The 26401-nt window shown below is 42.6% G+C and overlaps 1 long non-coding RNA gene across 2 annotated transcripts in view; it reads right to left on the bottom strand.

Moving 5' to 3' along the window:
- Positions 1-22101: 22101 nt before the first annotated feature.
- The window catches only part of LOC103887770, a 47358-nt gene continuing 43058 nt past the window's right edge, over positions 22102-26401 (bottom strand). For both annotated transcript variants that reach the window (XR_004176878.1, XR_001891589.3), the window contains one exon: positions 22102-23979. This is a non-coding gene — a long non-coding RNA (uncharacterized LOC103887770). The remainder of the gene's footprint in view (positions 23980-26401) is intronic.

Raw genomic sequence — 26401 nt, 5'->3', positions numbered from 1 at the left:
GCTTAAAAACAATGGGAAGAACATGTCCCTTAACTAAGACAGAAAGCCACCATTGCCATTAAAAAAAAAAACAAATTAAAACCCTCTAAGTGTCCCCTCTCCTCATTCCCGGCTCCAGGATGGAGCTCACTGAGGGACAGGCCAAATGCCTCCATTACTCATGTCCTCCCATGCAGTGGAGCCCCCACACCAGGACTCACCCCTACAGCTTCCTTCCAGAGAGTAGGGGTGGCTTCCTAGGCAAGCAGGTGTCACTTGCTGCCCTGCAAACTCCAAATTACAACCTGCCAGGTGTACATTGTACAAATCCCACACCAGGTGCTTTTGGAAGCTCTGGGAACACCTGCCATCTTCAGGAGAGCATGGAGCTGTTTGCTTCAACCTGCGGCAGGACCAAGGGGCTCCACTCTGACCTGGATCAGATTGCAGTCATTCCATGATGCTAACACCAAATGGAAACTAGACAAGAGCCATTTGAGGGGAAGGGAGGATGGATTTTTATTTTCAACTTGACATTTTTAGAAACTCGAAAGGCATAGGGAAGCAGGGAGTTTGGCAAGGAGAAAGGTGCTGTTTTCTCCCTTCTGTTAGCATCTTTCTCCACTGGGGAAAGGATGTGAACATCAACGTGGCCCCACAGAAGTAACCACACATTGAGACTCAAATTCTCAGTAATTCTGGCCATGTCCTACAGGCTCTTATATTCTCTGTGGGGTTCCAGATAGACACAGGATGTAAAGTACATATGTTAACCAAGAAAGAATAAATCCATCAAAGGAAAGAGAACTGTCATTTACTAAGGGCTACAAAGTGCCACACACTGGCCTTAACATGATTTCAGTTGGCCCTTCTTAATTTACAGAGGACACCAAACCCTAGAACACGTAATTCATTCTCCCAGATACTTGGCAAGCAGCTATGTCAACACTAGAACTCAAATCGTACCACTCCAGGGCTCACACTTCCTTTGCTTTACCAATATCTGCTCTAAGGATAGTGAGGTCCCATCTGGTGACGATGCCAGGCACTTCACGGCCCTGTGACCTGAATAGTCACATAGGACTCCACACTTAAAAGGGCCCTGGAATTGTCTAATGCTGCTGTCATTGTCTTAAAATTCCTACTTTTTTTAAATTAAGGGCTCCTGCATTTTCATTTTGCACTGGACCAGCAAAGCTGGTTTTCCTTGCAGGTGTGATCTATACTCACCTCCCACACTTTCCCGATGCACCATGCCTCGGACACATTGGCTGCCTCTCTAAGACCCACATCTGTGTTTTCCCTTACATCATTATTGATACCCTACTGGGAAAAAAGTAGAGAGTAAGTGACTATCACCTACTATTCACCTGTGGGTGTCATGCTGTTTGCATTTGATCATCAAGAAAACCTATTTTACAGATAAGGAAACTGAGACTCTGAGAAGTTAACTTGCCCACAGCTGATGAAGGCTGAACTAACATTTGGACCCAGATTTCTGGGGGTTGTTTGTTTGTTTGTTGAGACAGAGTCTCGCTTTGTCACCAAGGCTAGAGTGCAGTGGCATGATTTTGCTCACCGCAAGCTTGCCCTCCTGGGTTCAAGAGATTCTCTTGCCTCAGCCTCCTGAGTAACTGGGACTACAGGTGCAAGCCACCAAGCCTGACTAATTTTTGTATTTTTTTAGTAGAGACTGGGTTTCACCATACTGGCCAGGGTGGTATCAAACTCCTGACCTCAAGTGATCTGCCTGACTTGGCTTCCCAAAGTGCTGGGAATACAGGCGTGAGCCACCACGTCTGGCCTTGGACAGATTTCTCCCTCTTTTTCCATTATATTACACTTCCTCTTTCATCCCTTCTGTCAATCCAACTTCTATGCCAGGGACTGGCAAACATTTTATAAAGGGCCAGATAGTAAATATTATTCAGCTTTGTGGGCTTTACAGTCTCTGTTGGCAACAACTCAACTTTGCCACCATAGCATGAAAGCAGCAGTAGACAATACATGAAAAAGTGGTTAGGCTGCATTCCAATGAAGCTTCACTTACAAAATAGATGGTGGACCAGATCTGGCCATGGGCTACAGTTTGCCAGACCCTGTTCTATACCAACTGCTGCTTGAAAGCCCTTCATGATGACTCCAGCTCAACACAGTCATGTCTTTATCCGAATTCCATACTTTATGAGTCATAAATCAGACAGGAAACAGAATTACACTCAGGTGGTTCAACTAAAGAAACGTTAATGAAGAAACTATTATACAGAGGTGTAAGCAGGTTAAAGGAACCAGCAAGGATATTGAAACACCCAGAGACCAGCAAAAGTGGGACACTGTTACCACTCCTCAGCTCCAGTGGCAAAAAGAGGAAGTAGTGTTAGCGAAGCCCAGTGTGTGCTGGTACCCAGAGAAGAGGCCCCTCAAAGGAGTTGTAGTTGTGTGCCATGCTGCCACTTTGAGAGACATGGCACCAAAGCAGAAGGGGTAGAGGAGAACCACTCCAACCCCTCTCTCTTCCCACCCTCTGATTACCAGCCAGAATATCCCATTGGCCAAACCCTAATGGAAGCCAGCCAAGAGGGGTACCTTGGTGATGCCAAATGGAAAGGTCATCCCCTCAGGGCATAGAGCAAGCAGTGAGGGCTGGAGGATGAATCTGGGTAGAGGCAAGTGGAGAATGAACCACACTCTTACTTATCTTTTGTTCCTCACATTCCAGTGCTCAGCTGAACACTGCATTAGATACCATGTGTAGTTTTCATGTGTAGCTCCTGACTCTTCAGTTGGCATGTAAGATCTGGCCACAGTTGTTAACAGAGTACTGGGCAGACAGTAGGTATTTTTAATGCAAGAGCCTACTGCTCATGGACCAGAGACACATGAATGCTCAGAACCCTTCTCAGCATAACCATGGGGTCAATCCATGCTCCTCCAATTTCTCCCATTTAATTTGAGCACCTTCCAAGAAACCCCAACCTTCCTGTCCTGGGGCTGATCCTATTAGATCCTGGTAGAGGATTTCTTTAAGAAAGAATCACCCAGAGCAGGCTTACTGTGATTCACATGGCCTTGGAAGTAAACAAGTTCTGAAATAACTCTACCCTCCATTTCCATGTTCATGATACCTCAGAAAATTCCTAGTGAGCTTAGGTCATCATGAAACATCTATAAGTCCTTTCTCTGCTTTTCAAGAAAAATGTGGTTCTCAAGAAACATCCTGAGGTGATTATTCTCTACAACTATCCACTGTTAAAAATAATGAATAAGGCCGGGCACAGTGGCTCACACTTGTAATCCCAGCACTTCGGGAGGCTGAGGCGGGTGGATTACCTGAGCTTAGGAGTTTGACACCAGCCTGGGCAACATGATGAAACCCCATCTCTACTAAAATACAAAAAATTAGCCAGGTGTGGTGGTATGTGCCTATAATCCCAGCTACTCAGGAGGCTGAGACAGGAGAATTACTTGAACCCAGGAGGCAGAGGTTGCAGTGAGCTGAGATTGCACCATTGCACTCCAGCCTGCGTGACAGAGTGAGATTCTGTCTCAAAAAAAGAAATAATGAATAAAAAGGACATTGAATGTATCCAATAAATTTAATAACATTATTGCTATAAATAATGTTTTGATTAGAGAATGCATTTAGTGAAAACAGAAAATGCAGTCAAGATAGCTAATGGCCCCACAATCTCCTCGTCCTTTTAATAATAAAACTGCTGTCAATGCACACACAGACACACACACACACACACACACACAGAGTCACAGAGCTAGAGACTACATTTTCCAGCTTCCCTTGCAGCTAGGCAAGGTGCTGTGACTAAGGTCTGGCCAATGGCCTGTGAGCAGTAGTGTCTTCAAAAACCCCTGGGTCATGCCCTTACAAAGGAGACTACTCAGCCTCCAGTCTTCTTTCCCCCTTCCTAGGGGCTGGAGTGCAAACACGGTTCTTTTTGAGCTACCCACCCTCAAACATGACATGGAGAGCAACACTCCTGGAAATGGTAGACCCACAACCAAAAGAACCCTGGGGCTCTGAGTGACATCATGAAGCAGAGCAGCCTGTATACTCTGTACCTCTCACCTCTGAACTGTTACATGAAAGAGAGAATGAGCCATCTGGTTTAAGCTACTGAATTTTAGGGTGCCTTTGTTACAGAAGCTTAGCCTATATCCTAACTAATACATGGATTAACCTCTTAAGATGTAGCTCAAACTCTAGGATGCTCCTAGAGTTGGCCCTGCAGAATCAACATATACAAAAAGTCAGTCTTTCTTATAAGCAGGTTTTACATCATGAGAATACTGTGTATTTTTTGTCCACATTTGGTTGAAAAAGAAATCCATGTATAAGTGGACCCACGCAGTTCAAACTCTTGTTGTTCAAGGGTCTACTGTATTTCTTTCTTTTTTTTTATTTAGCAAGAAGTCTAGTAGACATCTGCTGGTTTTGGTTCAACAGGTTCCAGAACTTCAGGACTGAAGTCTCTGTGATTCTCCTGAACTTAGCATGACCGCAAAATGGCTATTGTACCTCCAGTTATCATGCCTTATATGATGTGGATCTGTGTCGCCACCCAAATTTCATGTGAAATTGTAATCCCCAAAGTTGAAGGTGGGCTCTGGTGGGAGGTGATCAGATCATGTGCATAGATTTTCCCCTTGGTGCTGTTCTCATGATAGTGAGTGGGTTCTTATGAGATCTGACTTTTTAAAAGTGTGTAGCACCTTCTTCCTCTCTCTCTTCCTCCTACTCTGGCTATGTGAAGTGCTGCCCCTGACTTTGCCTTCCACCATGATTGTAAGTTTCCTAAGGCCTCCCTCAAAGCCAAGCTGATGCCAGCATCAGGCTTCCTATCATGCCTGCAGAACCGTGAACCAATTAAACCTCTTCTTCTTTAAAATTACCCAGTCTAAGGTATTTAGTTATAGCAGTGTGAGAACTGACTAATACAATGCCTGTACTTCTGAAGGGAAGAAGAAGGAAAGGCAAAGGAAGGTGTAAATAAAAGACTTCCCAGAAACCCTCAGTGCAGTCCGCTTCCATTTGATTGGCCAGACCATGTGCTATGGTTTGAATGTGTCCCCCAAAAGTTCATGCATTGGGAACTTAATGCCTAATGTAACAATGTTGGGAGGTAGGGCTTAATAAGAGGGGTCTGCCCTCATCAATAGACTAATGTCTTTAGTAAGGGAGCAGGCAAGTTAAAGTGAGAGGGAGTTGTTGTAAAAGTAAACTCTTGTATGTGCTTCTTTCTCCTCCTCCTCCTCCACCACCTCCTCCTCCTCCTCCTCCTTCCCTTCTCCTTCTCCTCCTTCTCCTTCTCCTTCTCCTTCTCCTTCTCCTTCTCCTCTCTCTCTCTCTCTCTCTCTCTCTCATGCTTGCTTCTTCTACCTTCCACCATTCCACCATGGGATGACCCTTGCCAGATGTTGGTGCCATGCTCTTGGACTTTCCAGACTATAGAACCATTAGCAAATAAACTTCTGTTCTTTGTAAATTACCCAGTCTGTAGTATTCTGTTGTAATAGCAACAGAAAACAGAGATAGACACTATGTCAAACGGCTATTCCTAGCTGAGATCTAGAGAAGTGAATTTTTCATTCCTCTGCCTTTCTAGTAGAAGAGAGTAAGGAGAAAGGGGCTGAAATGGGTGTTGAGTGAGCCATAATTATTAATATGATTTTTATAATAGTTCTGAAAACTTCCAGGGATGTCCCATGGGAATTTCTGACTTTTCTCAACCGTGCTGCCCCTTCCATTGAAGGCTTTGGATCTTAGGCATTGTCCTAAGTATTCCAAATGGAAAGTGGCAATCAGAGGGTTCCCCTGAGACTGCCCCTCCATAACTTGTTTTCTAAAAGCAGCTTTCCTTTGGGCTCTGATGTAAGTCATACTTGTTGATGAAAGAGGCTATGTCATTAACTAAGGAAACCAATGGAGAAATGGCTGGTGTTTGGTGTCCATGAGTGTGTAGGATGTTGCCATATTAGCAAGATTCATTCTGAGGCCCAAGGGAGCTTTGTGGGATATGGGTGTTTCCATAGGACTGGATAGATGGAGGCTTAATATGAGCTGGGCACTGTGCTGAACACTTTACAGGTATTATTGTAGTTGGTGTTTCCTAAAACCCTGCCAAGTGGACAAAAGTATTGTTCAGATTTTTCAGATTAGAAAACTGAGGCTTAGAGAGGCTCACAGGAATGGAGAGATATTTGGGGAATTTTCCTATAAACTGAACAAGATATCTCTATTTTGCTTGGAATGACCTTGGTAAAGATTTGGATGAGTTTTTAATGCTTTGTGGGTGCCAAGCTAATGTGTTTTCTGGACCTGATCCTGTACTGAGCATGGCCACCAGGCAGTTCTTTCCATGGGTTACATGCATTATCTCATTTCAGGAGGAGACATGGCAGATGACCTGTGAAGCAGGCTGGGGTTAGTGTCAGGGCTGCCTGAAGTCTGACTTCTGAGTGTGTGGGACTATGGCTCCCTTTAGAGTAGAGCAAGGAGCCCCCTTTCTCAGCTAAATTTTTACAAGATTCTCTGTGTACACTGTCTTATTGCTTACTCAAAAGCATTATCAGAGGCATATTCAGTTTCAATACGATACAAACTTGTCTAGCAAAATATTTACTCAGCCTTTGACCCTGTGAGTGTAAACTTTGATAATGACGAAAAAATCTGGAGCTGAAAATCAGAGCCACGGAAGGAAAACGCAGGGCTTTGAATAAGCTGCTGCATCGATGAAGCATCCTAGTCAATCAGGATGGCAGCTCTGTCCCTCCATGCGGTGAGGCCCTGCTGGCCACCGCAGCACCCTCTGAGGCACAGTCAGACCAATGCGCCTCAGGTCCTATCAGATTGGCAGTGACCCTCCTGAGTGCCCAAGTCCTTTCTCCCACCCAAAAAATAGTCTGAACCTCTCTCACCCCCACGCAAATAATGAATACAATGAGCCAAGTGTAAAGAAAGCCAGGAAGTTCCTACCCACTTGGATTCTGCACTACAGCCCTGGCACCTCCTCTGAGTGGGCCTACAGGGGATGAACAGCAAGAGATGACTGACCTTTCTAGAACTCTGCCTGCAGAATCCCCAGGAAATTGGGATTACATTGCTTCCCTGGGTCTTGAATGGTATCTTCTTCTCCTCCTTATTCCCAGTCTTCCTTGTGGTTTACTCCTAAATAAAAATTTTCCTCAAATTTCCAACTTTTATGTCCGGCCACCACCCCATAAACATGTGGCTCCTACATTCATTCCAGTCCTACCAGATTGCTCCCAGAGAATGTTACAGCCGCAGATGTACAGCCATCATGGCCCTTTGTAGTGGGAGTGAACACCTATTTTTGTTTGGTTAGTGGGTTTTTAGAGACAGGGTCTTCCTCTGTTTTCCAGGCTGGGGTACAGAGATGTGATCATAGCTCACTAGACCCTTGAATTCCTGGGCTCAAGCAACCCTCCTGCCTCAGCTTCCCAAGAAGCTAGGACTACAGGCACATGCCAACATGCCCAGCTAAGTTTTTTTTAAATTTGTTAATATGTAATATGCACGTGTAATTTTTATTTTGGAGAGCCAGGATCTCACTATGTTGCCCAGGCTGGTCTCAAACTCCTGACCTCAAGCTATTCTCTCACCTTGGCCTTCCAAAGTGCTGGCCACCACCCCGGCCAAACACCTATCTTAATAGCCTGCTAGGCATCCTATCTTCTGGTAATGACTCACTGATTATCCTTGAAGTTCCAACACTCCCTCATGTCAGTGCCCATGGTCTAGGTGGGGTGACCCCTTTCTCTACTCTAGGAATCTGGCTGATGAGAGCGCTGTTCGCCCTGGCTGTGGAGACAGACTTAGGAACGGGCATATAATCCAAGCCAGGTCAAGAGTACTGACTCAATTCTAAGATGTCTGTGCCCCCATAGAAAAGAGGCATGTAGCCCATGCCTTATGGATTTCATTCTAAAGGCCAAGGGAGGAAGGGACAATCATAGAGCAGTTAAACCAGAAAGTGACATGATTTGATCAAGGCTGTGAAGAGATCTATCTGGCTGCTACGTGAAGAAGCTAGGTGATGGTGATTTGGGCCAGTGAAACGGAGAGAAGTGAATGGTTTCAAGATATATTTCACAGTTCAAACCAATAGTCTCTCTGCTCTCTCCAAGCCAGATTCACATGGGAAAATGCTCTACCAATACCGTGGCACACTTTTTCCCTGATGAAAACTACAGGAGCTTCCTTATCCAGGAAGTAGCAGTAAGTGCAAGTGCATTGAACCAAATAGGACTTTGCAAGAAAGATCACAATTGAGGCACTGACATCTGCCCCCACGTAGCAATGAACGCTGTTTGCAGTCTTCATTCCCAAGCTCTTTCTTCTTGGGTTTCCTTCAGAAGATGGGAAGGCCATGGCTGGGAAGAGTGCTTTTAAAGATCCCCCAAAATTTGACTATTGCACATACCTGGGCAAGTAGGGGAAATAACCACAGGGAAATACCTTGGGTTGTCTTGCTTCAGCCGTCTATGAACCTTGGGAGAAAAATGAGCCTTAACTAGGTGTCATGAGTTGAATTGTGTCCCTTATCAAAAAATACATCGGAGTCCTAACCCCTGGTAGCTGTGGATGTGACCTTATTTGGAAATGGAGTCTTTGCAGATGTAATTAACATGTAAGTTAAGATGAGGTCATACTGGAGTAGAGGGGACCGTTCTTCCAATATGACTTGTATAGTGTCCTGACAAGAAGAGACACGGGGATAACACCACCATGTAATGACGGAGGCGGAGATTGGAGTGATGCAACTGCAAGCCAAGAAGCACCAAGGATTTCCAGCAACCACAGAGACCGAGGGATGCATGCCCCTACCAACATCTTGATTTCTGACTTCCAGCCTCCAGAACAGTGAGAGAGTAAATTTCTACCATCTTGAGTCACCTGGCTTGTGCTTTGTTGTGGCAGCCCTGGGAAATGAGCATACACTGCAGTTTTAAAAACTGAAACAACTGGCCGGGCAAGGTGGTTCACGCCTGTAATCCCAGCACTTTGGGAGGCCAAGGCGGGTGGATCACCTGAGGTCAGGAGTTCGAGGCCAGCCTGCCCAACATGGTGAAACCCCATATCTACTAAAAGTACAAAAATTAGCTGGGTGTGGTGGTGCACACCTTGTAATCCCAGCTACTCAGGAGGCTGAGGTAGGAGAATCGCTTGAACCCGGGAGGCAGAGATTGCAGTGAGCCGAGATCGCACCACTGTACTCCAGCCTGGGTGACAGAATGAGACTCTGTCTCAAAAAAAAGAATTGAAACAACTTTTGAGTTTTTGCCACAACTCCAAATGTGGGTTTCAGGATGTATATTTAAGGTATTTAAAAGCACACCTTTCAGTACTTTCCAATCATTTCATATGTAACTTTTATTTCTTGGAAAAGTCTTCAGGGTTATCTGGGCAGTCATATTTTGAGCCTTTTGGGGGTTCTGCTGCATTAAAAAAAAAAAACTAGTACATGTTGCTAAAAAATTTAAAAGCACATTCATAAACACACATATAAACACACACAAAAAAACATATGTATAGTTTCATATTATAGTTGCAAAATGGTTTCATACAGCTCTTTATTCAAATACTAGTTATTTGTGAGTGACTCCTTTTTGCGTGCCTCTCTGGGTCTTTAGCCAAGCAGATTCTCAAATATTAGTTGAACAAATGAAAATCAGTATTAATGGTGTATTAACAGAGGCAAATGATTTTCGTGGGGGAAAAGGGCATTCATCCAAGGATACCTTAATTAAAGACTCAAATCATAAATCGGAGAGCCAGGAAGGAAAATGAGGTTCTGTGTCCAGTCATTCCTCTCCCATTCTCTAGCTCATTTGAGGAGAGTGGTCTCCATTCTAGTCTCAATGAGTATTGGGCTCTCTCGCTTGTTCTCTCTCTCTCTCCCCCACCTCCAATTTTTTTTTTTTTACCAAAAAGTAAGTGAATTTGCAGCTTTACATCTCACTTTATTTTTTTTATTTTAGAACTAATTATTTCCTTTTCTATCTCCATTCTATTCTTTAAAATCTCCAGAGAAAAAATTCACAACTGTTCTTCCCAAGAAATAGCAGTGAAGCTTGCATAGCAGTATCTTTAACACAATAAAACTGGGAAGGCAAGCCATATATTGGGCCATAAAAAACACTCAGCCAGTCTCATTTCCAACTGTGAGTAGAGACTTGGTTTCAGTGTTACAGAAGCCCCCCTTCCATGTTCCCCTAGTTTTCAAACATGTTTGCAGCAATTTAAATATTCCTTCTTGCTTTGACGGGAGTTTCCATCCCATGCCCTAGGCAGCCTCCTGTTTGAAGAGTCCCACAGAGAAGGTGGGGATCAGAGCTAGGTCAACTCACAAGTCTCCTTGCTCCCCTCCTCTTCCCCTTTTAGTGACTGTGTGAAGCGCTTGCCGTAGTCCGTGGTCTGAGTGGGGCAACAGGAACAGGAAGAAGCCATTCCCACCCTGTCTGGATGCCAGGGCCCTCGCAGAGACAAGTTCACATGCGTAAGCTCAGCCCTTCATCTCCCGCCTAGTTATTATTTTTAACAGGCACCATGTGCAATTCATTGATTTTTGTTTAACGTTTTTCTCTTCCTTCCTGGGCCTTCGCAAACTATTCTCACTGTAGCAGGCAATCAAGCACAGCTGGGGAGCACACCCCACTATGAGAACCTGGTTCCTCTGAAGCCTCCCCTTTTAGATAGGGGAAGAAGGTGCCAGGGCAGGGAGGCAGGGGAAGTGGCTTGTGCGCTGGCCACTTCCCCTGGGCTGGAGGGAGTGATGTCACCCTAACTTATCAAAGGGAGCCAGGGCTATGATCCATTTATGGGAAACTGCTGTTTCTTCCAACTGAGTACATGCTATCTCCTTTAATTTCATGATTAGTGTCATTTCATCATTGGGAAGACCAAGCTTTTTCCTGTTCAGTGGCATAAAGCTAATATAAAACCAAGCGTGTGGTTCCTGGAAATATTCACACAATATTTTTTTTCAAATTGACATAGTTCAGGAGTTGGGCAATAAATTTCCTTCCTAATGAGACACCACAAAGAAGGCAAACATTTGATGTTATGCCCAAAGAGAGTCCGTTGTTGCAGATTTATGGGCAATCTGTGCAAATACTGTCCTTTCCTTTCGATGAGTTTTTAATTTTGGTTTGATAGTCTCCAGGTGTCTATATTTGCCCGTGATGTTAGATGCATAAAACTGTAGTAATAGACATGCATTTTCCTTTTTTCCTTCTGGAAACGTACCTGTCCCCTAGGCATTCACAGCAGAGTCTTACACAGCCTTGATTCATATGTCAGCTGTGTTTACATATCCATACATATATGACACCAAATAAAGACAGTCCTCTATCCACGCACACCAGCAGATGGTGTGAGAAAAGAAAAAAAAAAAAAATCTCCTTTCTACAAGTTTTCCCCAAAGAAAGATGGCCTTCCAAATAAGGAGTGCAGAGGCTCCCTGTGGAGTCTGAGACATTCCCCAGTGTAATGTTCAGAGGCATGAGGGCAGGGATGGCCGGTGATTGGGACATCTTGGGTCTTTCAGCAATGAGGCACCTGGCACACATTTACTACTAATGTTCAGATAAAACTTTCTTTGCATGGGATCATTCTGGAAGCCTGGCTGCACCAGGCCTGTTATGTCCAGTCCTGAACTATGTTGAGAAGCTATAGAGACCCCTTCAATGTCCTTTGCCATCATCATGAGCATTTCAGTGGGTTTGTGTGTTGGCATCTTTATGGAGCCACATTGCCATGTCCTAAATCAAATGGCGGACCAAAGAGGAAACATCAGAGGTCTTGCTAACGGTCAGCCAGATACACAGTGCCCAGGAGGAGCAAAAGTGTCCATTCTTTAAGCTCCTGGCCCCTACTGAGATGCACATGGTGCGAAGGCAGCTGTAGTCTCTCTGCCCTGGTTAGCTGTTCTTTCCTGCCCTGCTGGTATGCAGGGGGGCCTCTTCTTCTCACACTGGGGATACCCACACAGTCATTCCTCTTCTGATCTACTGGGTATCTCCCAAAGAAACCAGAAGATGGGAAATGGGACAAACATGCATTGCACAGAGAAACCGTAGTCACCCAGCTCTCCTACCGGGCCATCTCTCCAAGCTCCCTGGGCGCTGTCAAATTGTATGAAGGTGTCTGGTAAAGATCAAGTGATGGAAAGTACACAACACATGTAAGTTAACAAATGCAAGGCATTCTTCAGTCTGCAGAGCTCTTAGCGTATTGTAGGGGTGGTGGTGTGGTGGTGGTGATTATGGTGATGATGGTGGTGGGATGGTGGTTAGAGTGGTGGCTGCAATTAGAGTATTTTTATATATTACTATTTCTTAACCTCAGTCCCATATCCCTCTGATAAAGTATCCTATTGCTTAATAGAAATTTTTGCTAATCCTTCTTTCAGGTAGATATTAATCAAAGCAAGTTGAACGGCACAGGTACTTGGCTCAGAAATTGGCAACGACTTCTCTCAAGGAGGAGTGTCAGGCAACAGAATAGCTCTAAAAGAACAGAATCGGCCTGGTGTTTAGTATCACTGCCTCTCCTCCTGGACTAACTTTTTTTAATTGACTCAAATTTTTAGGTAAGCGAGCTGCCTATATAGGGAACAGTGGGAACAGTTAAGACATTCTTTTGGTTCACCGATCCCATTCTTGTTGGGAAAAACCTGGGCTCTGGACCTGACAGTCCTGAGTACAATTCCCATCTACCCCCAACTCAGTGGCTGGGTAACCTCAGGCAAGTGGCCTAGTTTCTCTAGGTCTCAGCATCCCCCTCTGTAAAATGAGGGCACTGATACCCGCTTCGGGGTTGAGGATGATACGAAGACTAGGCACAATGAATACACAGCACCTGGCATGGCAGCTGGTGCCTAGTGGTGCTCAAGGAATATAGACAATATTATTATTACATAAAATGTAAGCAGTCATAAAAAAGAATGAGTTCATGTCCTTTGCAGGGACATGGATGAAGCTGGAAGCCATCATTCTCAGCATACTAACACAGGAACAGAAAACCAAACATTGCATGTTCTCACTCATAAGCAGGAGTTGAACAATGAGAACACATGGACACAGGGAGGGGAACAACACACAAGGGGGCCTGTTGTGGGGTGGGGGGCAAGGGGAGGGAGAGCATTAGGACAAATACCTAATGCATGTGGGGCTAAAAATTTAGATGATGGGTTGATAGGTGCAGCAAACCACCATGGCACATGTATACCTATGTAACAAACCTGCATACTCCTGCACATGTATCCCAGAACTTAAAGTAAAATTTAAAAAAAATTTTTTAAGATTATATATATATGTACACATAAGCCAGATCATGTTGATACCATCCTTAAAACCCTCCAGTGTGGCTGGGCATGGTGGCTCACACCTGTAATCCCAGCACTTCTGGGAGGCTGAGGTGGGCAGATCACAAGTTCAGGAGTTTGAGACCAGCCTGCTAATATGGTGAAACCCCGTCTCTACTGAAAATACAAAAATTAGCTGGGTGTGGTGGTGCACGCCTGTAGTCCCAGCTAGTCAGGAGGCTGAGGCAGGAGAATCACTTGAACCTGGGAGGCAGAAGTTGCAGTGAGCCAAGATTGTGCCACTGTACTCCAGCCTGGGCGACAGACCAAGACTCCATCTCAAAAAAAAAAACAAAAAAACAAAAAAACTCTCCAGTGTAATCATATGGCTCTTAAAATAAAATCCAGACTCCATTCTCCAGGCACAAGGCCCACATGACCTGGCCTCTGTCTCCTACTTCAGCCCCATTTAGTATCTTGTGACATCTCCTCACCAAGCTGTGGTTCCTCTCGACTTCCTTCACGGTTTCAAATGCATGAAACTTTTCTGTGCTTCAAAGTCTTGGTACCTGGTCTTTCCTGACTGCAGCTTGACGTCACTCACTCTATTTTTTCACTTGTTTGTTTGTTTGTTTTGAAGCAGAGTCTCAGTCTGTTGCCCAGACTGGAGTGCAATAGTGTAATGGTGCTCACTGCAACCTCCGCCTCTTTGACTCAAGTGATTCTTGTGGCCCAGCCTCACAAATAGCTGGGATTACAGGCATGCACCACCACTCCCAGCTAATTTTTTGTATTTTTAGTAGAGATGGAGTTTCACCATGTTGCCCAGGCTTGTCTCAAAGTCCTGAGCTCAGGTGATCCACTTGCCTCGGCACCCCAAAGTGCCAGGATTACAGGCGTGAGCCACCATGCCCGGCCCACTCGCTCTATTTAAACACACACGTGTAAGTAAGTGCGCACACACACACTCCTTTTTATTATGGAAAAGTTCAAACATACAAAAAAGGGAAAAAAGAGTAGCATGCACCCTGTGTACCCATAACTCGGATTCAATTTGTGAGCAATAAACCAGGGCCATCTCTACCCTCCCTTCTTCCCCTTCTACCCAGACTTATTTTGAAGTAAATCTTAGCATAACAATGAAACTGTAAATGTTTATGTACTTCTAAAAGATACAGATCTTTTTAAAAATTATATCATCATGCCCTAATCCTAAAATTATAAAAAATATTAAATGATACCATCATATACCTAAAATATTAATAATTCCTTAATTTTATTAAGTTTCCAATCAGTATTCCCATTTCCCCCATGGTCTCATAAATCCTATTTTTTAACAGTTTATTTGCTAGAATCTAAATCAAAATAACATTGCAATTGATTGATACTTCTTCTATGTTTCTTTTTAATCTATAGGTTCCCACTCTTTCCATTTTTATGTTCTTGCAGGTTATTTGTTGAAGAAACCAAGTCATTGATCCTATAGAGTTTTCCAGTCTGTATTTTTCTGATTACATCCCCTTCATGTCATTTAACGTGTCCTTCTGTCTTCTGTGTATTCTATAAATCAATCATTAGATAGTTTAATCAAATGTAGGTGGGAGTGTGTTCTATCAGGAGATATAGAATGTCTAGCTCTCTCTTTCCCTTATGTTAATAGCAACTAATAAGCTTGCCTACATCCATTTTGTCATCAGAAGTTACAAAATGATGGTATTCTAATTGTATTTTTCTTTTCTATTTATAATAAAATAATGAATAAAGAGGAATTATAAAGAAAAGATTTAATTTGTCAACTATTTGGTTACCCAAAGTATAGAATCCTATAGGATAAGAAAGGCAGAAGAAAAATGTTTGGTTATCTTCTTTTATTTAATGATGCAGCATTAAATCACCTAGCACCCTCCAAAGGTGACAAGTGGTGGTTTCTTATATTATGAGCTACTTGTAGATTTAAACATATATGTTACATTTTGAACCAATGTAGTTTTTATTCTTAAAGTAAAACTTAAATTGCCTCATCTTTGATCAGATAAAAGGCTCCCGAATTTTTTGGGCACACCTTCAGTAAACTTTGACGTGTCCTTCCTATCTAGCATAACAAAAAGCTTCAGGTTTGTCTCTTTTATTTCCTGGCACAGACTTGGAATCAACTATTTCTCCAAAGAACCCTGTGGTATTGTTGATTTATTCTAAGTTTTCAATTTATTCTCTATTGTTCTTTAAATATATGTATAATACATGTGTATGTAGAAATATTTTCATTTCCCTTTTATGCATACATAGTACTCCACTATTTGAATGTTTCACAGTTCATTTGACCAGTCCTACTGATGAATACTTCCTGGTTTTTTAATATTATAAATATAGCTGCAATTAATAACTTTATACATGCAACTTTCATATTTTTACCACCAAATAATGCCACTATAAACATTCGAGTCTTTGTTAGAACCTATGTTTTCATTTCTCTTAAGTAAACACCTAGAAGTAGATTGCTGAATCATATGGTAAGTTATTTGTTTGGATATAGCATTCTATAAATATCAATTATGTCAGAAAGATTGATAGTGTTGTTCATATTTTATTTGCTTTTGCTGATTTTTTTTTACTATTGTTCTATCAATTGCTGTTAAAGGGGTGTAAAAATCTTCAGCTATAATTGTGGAATTGTCTATTTGTCTCTCTAATTCTATCCTTTTTGCCTCATGCATTTTAAACGTCTGTTATTAGATATCTACTACTTTGCTATTGTTATGTCTTCCAGTGAGTTGACCTGCTTTTACTACGAAATGTCATTTGCCACTGGTAATTCTCCTTTAGTGTGGAAATCTATCTCATCTGGTATCAATCAATAGATTCACTTTGGCCTTGTTTACTGTCTGCATGCTATATCTTTTCCATGTATTTACTCTCAAATTATCTGTGTCATATTTAAAGTGCATCTTTGTAGACATTATATAGTTGAATCTTGCTTTTTAATTCATTCCGACAAACTTTGTTTTTTAATTGGAGTGTTTATTCCATTAATATGTAATGTGATTATTAATATGATTAAGTTTGTGCTATCATATTATTTATTTTGTAAATGCTTTTTTAGATCCTCTGTGTCTTCTTTCTGTGATTGTTAAGAAATATTATTTGAAGATTTTATAGAATTCCATTTACATTTTTATTGGCTTTTTAGGCATATTATTTCATATTGTTTTATTGATGATTACTCTAGAGATTACAACATAGATTCTTAACTTTTTATAGCCTACTTACAGTTAATGTTATTCCACTTCACATTAAATTGTAGAAAACTTGTTGTCCAGTTAACGTCCCGTCTTTTATGCTATAACTAATGTATAATATACACACGTGTATGTAAATATAACCATACACATGTATGTATAATCTACATGTTATAGACAGTGTTATAATTTTTGCTTTTAACAATTGCATGTATCATAAAGAAATTAAAGCCTAGGGGGAAGAAAAAGCATAGGTTTTAATATTTACTGAGATATTTATCATTTCCAAAGCTTTTTACACCTTTCTGAAGATCTGAGGTAACATTTACTGTAATTGAAGTCTGCTAGTGATGAAGTTAGTTAGTTTTCTTATATATGAAAATGTCATTATTTCACCTCTACTCCAGAAATACATTTTTATTGGATATTGAATTCTGGTTTGACTTTTTAAAAAATTCATTCCTTTGAAAATGCTCCATTTTATTCTTGCCTCCATCATGTATGATGAGAAGCTTGCTGTAATTGAATCACCTTTACTCTATACATAGTGTGTCATTTTTCTCATTTTCTGCTTTATAGATTAGCTCATTGGCTTTCAACAGTTTGACTATAATGTGTGCATAGACATGGCCTCATTTGTACTTATTCAGCTTAGGGATAAGTACCATTAAGCAAGTTGAATCTGCAAATCTATGTCTTTCATCAAGTTTAGGAAATTTTGGATCATTTTTTCAAGTATATATTTTGCCCTATTTCTCTTCTCTTCTTGAACTAATATACATATGTCATTCTGTTAGATATTATCTAACAAGTCTCTGAAATTCTGTTCTTTTTAAAAAAATCTTTTTCTTTCTTTTTTTGGCCTGTACAATTTTTATTGATCTATTTTCAAGTTTACTGATTCTTTTGTTTTTGCTGTTAAATCTGTACAGTAAGTTTTTATTTGACATATTGTATTCTTTTCAGTTCTAGAATTTTTAATCATTTCTATTTCTTTGCTGAGATTTCCTAGATTTTATTCATTGAAAGCATATATACTTTTATGTCATTGATATATTTATAATAGCTACATTAACATTTTTGTCTACTAATTCCAACACTGTGGATCATCTTAGGTTGGTCTCGTTTGATTACCTTTTCTCTTGGGGATGAATCCTCATTTTCCCCCATTTTCCTGGTTCATTGTATGTCAGGTGATTTTGGATCATACTGTAGACCTTTTAAGTCTTTGTATCTTAGCCATTACTGTGATTGTGGAGAGTCTGGATTCATTTACACTTGACCAATGAGTAAGGTTTCTTTTGTTTCAGCAGTTAATTGACTTGGTTGGATACAAACTTTAACTTTGTTTCTTGGGCCACAGCTCCCATCTCAGCTCAGATTTTTTTGTCTTCAGCTGGGAAACTTTGAGTGGCCTCTGTGCTTGCAAGTTTCAGGGGTCAGTCAGAGCTACGGAAAGACAGAGCTTGAGGTCACCCTTTTTAGCTCTTTCCTGCAAGATTCCCCCTCCTGTCTCTCCAATGGCTAGACACCTTGCTCAGTGCTCTTGTTCTCCAGACCAGAAAGACTACAGTTTTTCCACAAACACCCCCACTACTTCATGTGTACACAGCACTCCACATGCCTCCAGGCTACAAGCAAAAAAAAAAACAAAAACAGAAAACTTAAATCAATATAACTCCCCTACTCTAAGCATGAACTCCACAATGGAATCTGCCTGCTTCTCTTTACACTCCAGAACCATCCAGTAGCTGCTTTGGTCCACATTTTATTGTTGTTATCCACAGAGGGTTCAATCCAGTAGTAGCTTACAAATCAGTCATTACTGGGAGAGGGCTATTTCTGTGAAGTTTTAATTTGTATTTCTCTTTTGAGCGGAGTTAAGCTTCTTTTTATGTGCTTGTTTGAATTTTTTCCCTGTTAATTCTCTGTTTACATCTCTTGCTCATTTTTCTATTCTATTTATGTTGGTCTTTCTCTTCTCTGTTTTTAGGTGGTGTTTCTATCTTAGGAACACTAATTCCTTCTTTTCTGAGCATCTCTGGGTGTGCTAGTGTAGAAGCTTCTTCTTAGGGTTTGGTTCAGCATTGGATATTTTTTCTTTTCTGTCTTTATTTTAAATGTATTATATTTTTTATTTTATTATTTTATTATTTTTTGCTAGTAGGACTGTTTTCATTTTTATTTTTAATCTTCAACTTTTAAGTTCAGGGGTACATGTGCAGGATGTGCAGGTTTGTTACATAGGTAAACGTGTGCCATGGTGGTTTGCCGCACAGATCATCCCATCACCTAGGTATAAAGCCTAGTATCCATTAGTTATTATTCCTGATGCTCTCCCTTCGCACCCTCCCCCACCCCTGATGGGCTCCAGTGTGTGTGTTCCTCCCCACCAACCCCAGTCATCCATGTGTTCATGTGTTTTTATCATTCAGCTCCCACGTAAAAGTGAGAACTTGCAGTGTCTGGTTTTCTGTTCCTGTGTTAGTTTACTAAGGAGAACAGCTTCCAGCTCCATCCATGTCTCTGCAAAGGAGATGGTCTCATTCCTTTTTATGGCTGCACAGTAAGGAATACTAATTCTGTATTATATAAACTGCAAAAGAAAAAGTTCCACTTTGACATTTATCAATCTTTTTCTTATTACATTAAGATTTTGTATTATAGTTAGTAAAATTTTTTCCTAATCCTAGATTATAGAATAATTTACCCAGATTTTCTTCCAACCCTTGCATGGTTTCACTTTCTTATATTTAAATATCTGGTTTATTTGGAGTTTATGCTTGTGTTCAGCATAAGGAATGGACCCAGTGTTCTCTTTTTCATATGGATAACTTATCCCAACTTACTAAAAAAATCCATCATTTCCCCCACTGAGCTGAAATGCAGCCTTTTTTTTCATTCTTAATTTCTATATACAATTTGGTTTATTACTAGATTTTCTATTCTGCCCTATATGTCTGTATCTCTCTTCACGCACCAATGCTACACTGTTTTGATAATTGAAGTCATACTATACTTCAGTATCTGGTAGCTATTCCTCTCCCCTGCTGGTTTTTCTTCTTTCCCCGCCCCCCACCCTCCCCCCCACAAATTTTAGGTGTTGGTTTTTGCTTTCATTTTTGTTTTTTTCTATTATTGCTTGAGAAATAATTTGAAATTATTCTTTCAAATAAATTTCATAACCAACTTTGTAGCTCCACTAAAACAAAAACCTGAAGTGAAGTTTACTGGAATAACATGGGATGATCTTCGCCACACTTTATATGAGGCTGGCTTCTCATCTTCCTTGGACTCTCTGTTTAAATCTCACTTCCTCAAATCAAAACTTACAGAACTTATAGGAAACACCATCTCCAAAATTATTCGGCATTATAGTCTTCTCCAACTGCAATACGCTAATGATTCACATCATATATTGTGGGAGTAGAAATGTGATCAAGAAAAGACAGCTCTACCTCTAATGAGCTGTGCAACCTTGGGCACCTGTTAAGCCTCAGACTCCTCATCTGTACAATGAGGGGTTTATACATGACTTGTAGATTTCTTTTTTTTTTTTGAGACGGAGTCTCGCTCTGTTGCCCAGGCTGGAGTGCAGTAGCCTGACCTCAGCCTACTGCAAGTCTCGGGCCCCGGCTTACGCCATTCTTCCTGCCTCTACAGCCTCCAGGAAGGACCACAGGCGCCCAGTCTTCCCCGGCTATTTTATTTTAGTAGAGACGGGTTTTCCCACCGGGTTAGCCAGGGATTAACTTCTGATCTCCTGACTCTCATGATCCGCCCGTCTCGGCCTCCCAAAGTGCTGGGATTACAGGCTTGAGCCACCGCACCCGGCCGACTTGTAGATTTCAAACCCCATTCTTTGGAACCCTGGAGATGCTGTGAGGGTTAATAAACTGAGTGTCAACTTGATTGGACTGAAGAATACAAAGTATTGTTCCTAGGTGTGTCTGGGAGGGTGTTGTCAAAGGAGATTAATATTTGAGTCAGTGGATTGGGAAAGGCAGACCCACCCTCAATCCTCGTGGGCACCATCTAATCAGCTGCCAGCACGGCCAGAATAAAAGCAGGCAGAAGAAGGTGAAAAGACTATATTGGTTAAGTCTTATCTGGCTACATCTTTCTCCCATGCTGAATGCTTTCTGCTCTCAAACATCAGAGTCTTCAGCTTTAGGACTTAGGCTGGCTTCCTTGCTCCTCAGTTTGAAGATGGACTATTGTGTGACCTCACCTTGTGATCATGTGAGTCAATATCCTTAATAAATTCCCCTTTATATATACCTCTATCCTATTAGTTCTGTCCCTCTAGAGAACCCTGACTAATACAGATGCCTAGGAGCTGCCAAGGGCACCCCACCCCTGCACTATCCGGGGAATATCTGTTTTAGGAGATGTAGTTCTAAGACAGATTTCATTTGAAAAATGGTTTCGCTACCATAGTAGATTCTGAAATGGCTACAGATTTTGTCCCTTTCACACTGACTCTGAATTGGCCATGTGTCTATATCCATACCAACCTACACATACCCAATCTCGTCTGAATTGGCCATGTGTCTCGCTTGGACAATAGGACATTAGGAAACATGACACAGAGATTTTAAAAGTGCTTGCACATTGGGGCTTGTTCTCTGGGTGCTCATGAAAGCCAGTTGCTACATGAGGAAGCACGGGCTAACCTGCTGGAAGAAGATGAAAGACCACAACAATCATGATCCACTCCAGCCTTCCCAGCTGAGCTCCTATACATGCGAAAGACTCAGCTGACAGCTAGCCAATCCTCCTACAGAAGCAGATAGGCAACTGATCGCAGACACATGAGTAAATCCAGCCCCTGATAAGAACAGCTCAACCAACCTGCACATTCACGAATTAAGTAAATGCTTTCTGTTTAAGTCACCAAGATTTGGAGTTTGTTTGTCTTTTCATTTTTGCTTTTTGTTTTTGTTTTGCAGTAATGGCTAACTGATACAGCTGCTAAGTAATATATTTCACACCATTGGCTTAGACAATCTCTAATGGCCTTATCAGATGATGTTCCTAAACAGCTGACTTCTATTTTTCTAAGGTAATACAGCTGCACTTTCCAGCAGTGTGGTCAGATCAATGCATGGAGCATCTTCCTACCCACTTGTCATTTCCTAGGGCATCCCTCCCCGGGTCAGGCCCTAATGCTGCCAAGGTGCCTACCTGGGATGCCCTACACAGGCACAGGGCCAGCACCCCATCATCCCAGGGAAAATGTTTCATCTCTGGTCAATTACTGCTTTTCTTCTGAGACAGGACCCCTTCGTATCTCTTAAGAGCCACTGGCCCCCCTGGTAAGCAGAACAGGGTAATATGTGTGGTAGGCAGTTATTGGTTGTCATCCCATTATCCCCTCCTGTAGGCAACCTCCCTTCCCCTATTCCACGCAGTACCAATCAGTCATGGTGCCCTGCCACAGAGGTTAGCACATGTTCTGGCTGGCTAATGAGAGTGCCCCATTCACTTTAGTCCAGGAGTGAGCATATGACTTAAGCACAAGCACTAGGGAAAGAGTTTTACCCAGGTGGAAAAGGTTGTCTATTGCCTTCAAGGTCAGGTACTGCTGTACCTGTGTCAGGCTTGCTGATGGCTGTCTTCTATGGCCCCCTGGTGAAGCCTCTTGCTGGCAGAGAAAAGGAAAACAACATAAAGAGAAAGGTAGAGTCAAGAGATGGAAATGAGAAAAAAGAATCCCAGTGATCACCTTTGAGTTCCTATATACAGCTATGCCTGATGCCAATTCCATTTCTTAATTTCAAAGGACATAAAAGCCCATGAAGTGCCTATTTTGCTTAGCTCATTGGAACTGCTCTTCTACCACGTGGAAGTGAAAGCTTCCTGACCAGCCACTGTGATCAGGAGCCTGATGTGGTAGGAGGAGCTTGGGACCTCTTGGGCCTGCTCTGCCTTGATCTCCCAAGGGCTGAGCCATGTCTCACTTTCTCCAAGCCCCTTCCTCTCCTCTATACAGTGCCCTGCACAGAAGAGGGGACCAGCAAATGCTTGTTGGACTCAATAATGATGCATTGGCAGGGATCTGATCCGAGTGCTCAGTGCCTCGGTTTCCTCCTCTGTAAGATGAGGATAATAATACATGCCCTGCTTAGTTCACAAGACCAACATAAAAGCCCATTGGAGCAAAGGTAAATGAATGCACTTCATATTATATAAAGTTCTGGACAAATACAAAGTCTTAGTTTTGAGAAAATGTTTGCTTTACACTTTATAATACATAATCTCTATGAGCTCTTCCAGGTCTAACGTTAAAAATATTTTTAAATGTAAGTGTGTAATTAAATTACAAATGTTGCATATCTCTGCTTGTAATTCATTCATGTATTCCATGGGTATTTGTTAACCACAGATGCCATTGTTGATGCATTATATATAGTGGAAATATAGGTCTGCATGTAGATGTCTCTCAGCTATACCAAAAACATACGTCTTCACCAACAGCAGCTGCCCTGTTCTGTGTGCAGAATGGGGAAGGAGACTAGCGGTATTCACCACCATGCAAGACACGTGCTAGACGTGTTCCCATGATCTCTTATTTCATGCCCTCAACCCCATTTTACAGACAGGAACATTAAGATTGCCCAAAGCTCAACACCAGAAAGTGGCTAACCTGTCAGGCCACCACTTGCTTTTGGAGTCAGGATTCAGCTTCCAGTTTGACTCCGAAGCCCTGTCTCTTCTAACCTCACCAGGCAACTTCCTTTGGGGGGAAAGTCAAACTCTGCCCACCAGGCATTTTCCTGCCCAAACTGGGTCATGTCTGGATTGAAGTGGGGGACAGGGGTCACCTCAATTGCTAAAACGTAGCTTATGCAGCTCCTCCTCGGGAGGCGAACAGTGCTGAGGCTCACCCGGGCGAGGAGGCCAGGGCTCACATGGGTGTGATTTCTCCACTGCCCGGCGTTCCATTGCCGTCTCGTCTTCCCTGGCACCTCTCTGAGATGGACAGGGAATCCTGGGATTCTTCTAGAAACTTGAATTAGCCAGGATTCACCTCCTGCCCAAACAGGTAAAAATCACAGAGGGACGCCTCTGCCTGACTCAAGAAAAGGGACTGTCATAGATGGCGGGCAAAACCTATAAGGCTTCTCTCCTTCAGCCCGGAGCCAAACACACAAACCTGCCAGGCGGCACTGCAGAAGCCTTGGTGCCATCTTCTGGCCATGTTGAGGATGGCGCTCTGGGAGGTTGAACTGACCTGGAAGAGGAGGTGGCTGGATCCACACACGCTCCAGGGAGTAATCTGCTCCATGTGCTGTGTGGACTCGGGATCAGCAGAGGACAAGACAAGGTCCCTGCCTCACAGACCATCTGGAACATCAGGCACATACCAAAAGAAGATGCATGACTGGTGACTGCCACAGGCACGTGCTTTCTGGGTCCTGAGGATGGAAGTAGGTAGCGTGTCCCAGAGGAGCCTGGAAAGCCAGCCTGGGAGACATGGGTTAGAGGGATATGGCATTCCAAGGGTAGGAAACAGCAAGAGCCAAGGTGGGAAGCTGAACTGTGCCTTCCTTGGTCCTAGAGCAACAAACAGAGCTCCACAGCAGCATCATAGGGCATGTTAGGGAAGTAGGGGCGAAAGCCTTGGAAATGCGGATCGAAACCACTTGAGAAGGGCCTTGAATGAGTCAGCAATGTGGGGTGTCAGTCTCCCAGTGAATCCCAGAGGGTGCCCAGTGGTGATCTAAGGGTTTGAACAGAAGGAGAAACATGGCACACTTATTCAAAGATTTAGGAGGAAAATGGCAGCAATTTTAAAGACATTTAAATTTAAACAAACGCATATGTGTTATCCAGTAGGATACAAAAGTCCCTACAATTTTTAAAGACCAAACAGTAGACTTCAAAGACATTTTCCACTTGCAGCAGCTCTGTTTGGGGTACCCAGGCACCGCACACTCTATAGCCGGGGGCATTAGTGACAACTACCTCATAGGCTTGCAGAGGCAGAAATGAGATAGTCCACAAAAAGCTTCATGCTTACCACAATGCCTGGAACATGGTGACAGTCAGTGTCATCTTTCAGTACTCTGGTCCTGTCCAATACAGCTCTTTGTCTGGTTCCTGCCTGGCTTCTGATTCCAATTCAGCCTTTGGCTTCTGGGTCTTCCCTGCATCTCTACTCTCCACCACATCTCCCAGTGCCCCCTCACCCCAACCTCACCCTCAGCCTCCTCCCTGACTTCTTTCTCTTGACCTCCCACCTTGTGTCCCCAGTCCTCCAAGTCCAGGCCCAACAGGACACGTTTTTCCAGAAAATAATTGCCTCCTCTGCCAAGTGATGCGCCCATAGGGCTAGTCTTCATCCCCAGATGCCTGAGTGGACCCAGGAGTGCTCCCCAGCACCCTTCCCCACACTGATGGCTTAGAGACTCCCTCACACCTCTGCACCCCAGACCTTGGGTTTAGTAGTTTCTCCACAGCAGCCCACATGTGTACAGCCCTTGTGGACTGCAGCTGGCATATCCGATCCATCCCTTCCCAGTCCTGGGGGAGCTCAAGCTCACCTTCTAGCATGAGCCACCTCTGCAACCTCACATGGCTTCTCCAAAGGCCTAGCTCCCCAAACAAAGCCAAGATGGGTCAGGGAGTTACCTCCCATGTGCCTGGCAGGTGACATTTTTTTACTGTGAAACATCATAGCAAACGAAGCCAGAGAGGCCCGCCTGGGAAAGGCTGGGTACCTGCTCAGGCCAGAGGAAGGAAGATGCCGCTCCTCCTTTAGAGCATCAAGGACAATGTTATCTACGAGCTACTCAACAGATCCCGCTGCCCCACAAGCACCCGCAAAGCTGTTGTGTTTTCCACATACATTTCATACAAACCGTACATGGGCAGTTCATTCCCATTGCTCCAACCCTGATTTTGTGCTCTAAATAATATTTCTTAGCACCCTCAAAGACCTGGTTTGTCCCAAATTCCCATGATGGCACAGAGCTGCAGAAAGGACAGTGGCCTTAGAAAAGTGTTACAGGTTTTCTAAGTATTTCTAAAAAATACAGGTGCGGAAGTATTTGCTATAAAATTGCAAAAGCCACAGTTATACTTTTTCACTAACCTAATATTTCAAGCATTAAGGGAACATGGGGAACAGCCAGGTTTGGCTCTAGTTTTTTGTTAATTTTTACTTATATTTTACTTATATTTTCTTATATACTTATAAGTAAATATATGTAGAGGACTACGTGCTCGCAAAGGAAGTCCTGCTCTTGCAAACGAAGCAGGGCGTTCCCGGTAAGTCCTGCTCTTGCAAACGAAGCAGGGCGTTGTGGGCTTGTTTATGTGTAAACATCTTGAAAATCCAGAAAGTCAAGGAAAGGTCAGAAAAACAACAATGTGTCTTGTGACTTGGCAACATTCCACAAACGACTGTATAAAATAAAGCAGAGCGCGCCATTCGAGGCGGCCGCCATGTTTGTCTTGTCTTGTGTTGTCTTGTGTGTTCATTCCTTTGTTTAGGAAACACGCGGACCCCAACAAATATAAGATTTATATTACTTATATTTACTTATATTACTTATATACTTAAGTTATAATATACTTATAATTTTTACTTATATATTACTTACATGCATTCAAAAGAAATATTTGCATATTGTAAGATGTTCAAAATATTACAGAAATATTTGCTCTAATAAGCAAAAGTCCGCAATAGTCTCACCTCTCAGAGTTAAATATCAATAGTGGTTCAGTGCATACTCCCCCAGGCAGCTTTTGTTCATGTGCATATTTTAATTATTTTTTAAAAATAGAATCATAATATATGTGAAATATTTTTATCAAACAACAAATTTTGCACCT

The sequence above is a fragment of the Papio anubis genome, chromosome 11, assembly GCF_008728515.1.
Source record: "Papio anubis isolate 15944 chromosome 11, Panubis1.0, whole genome shotgun sequence".
NCBI lineage: Eukaryota > Metazoa > Chordata > Mammalia > Primates > Cercopithecidae > Papio > Papio anubis.
Note: the sequence above shows the minus strand (reverse complement) of the source record. Positions and strands in the feature narration are given on the sequence as shown.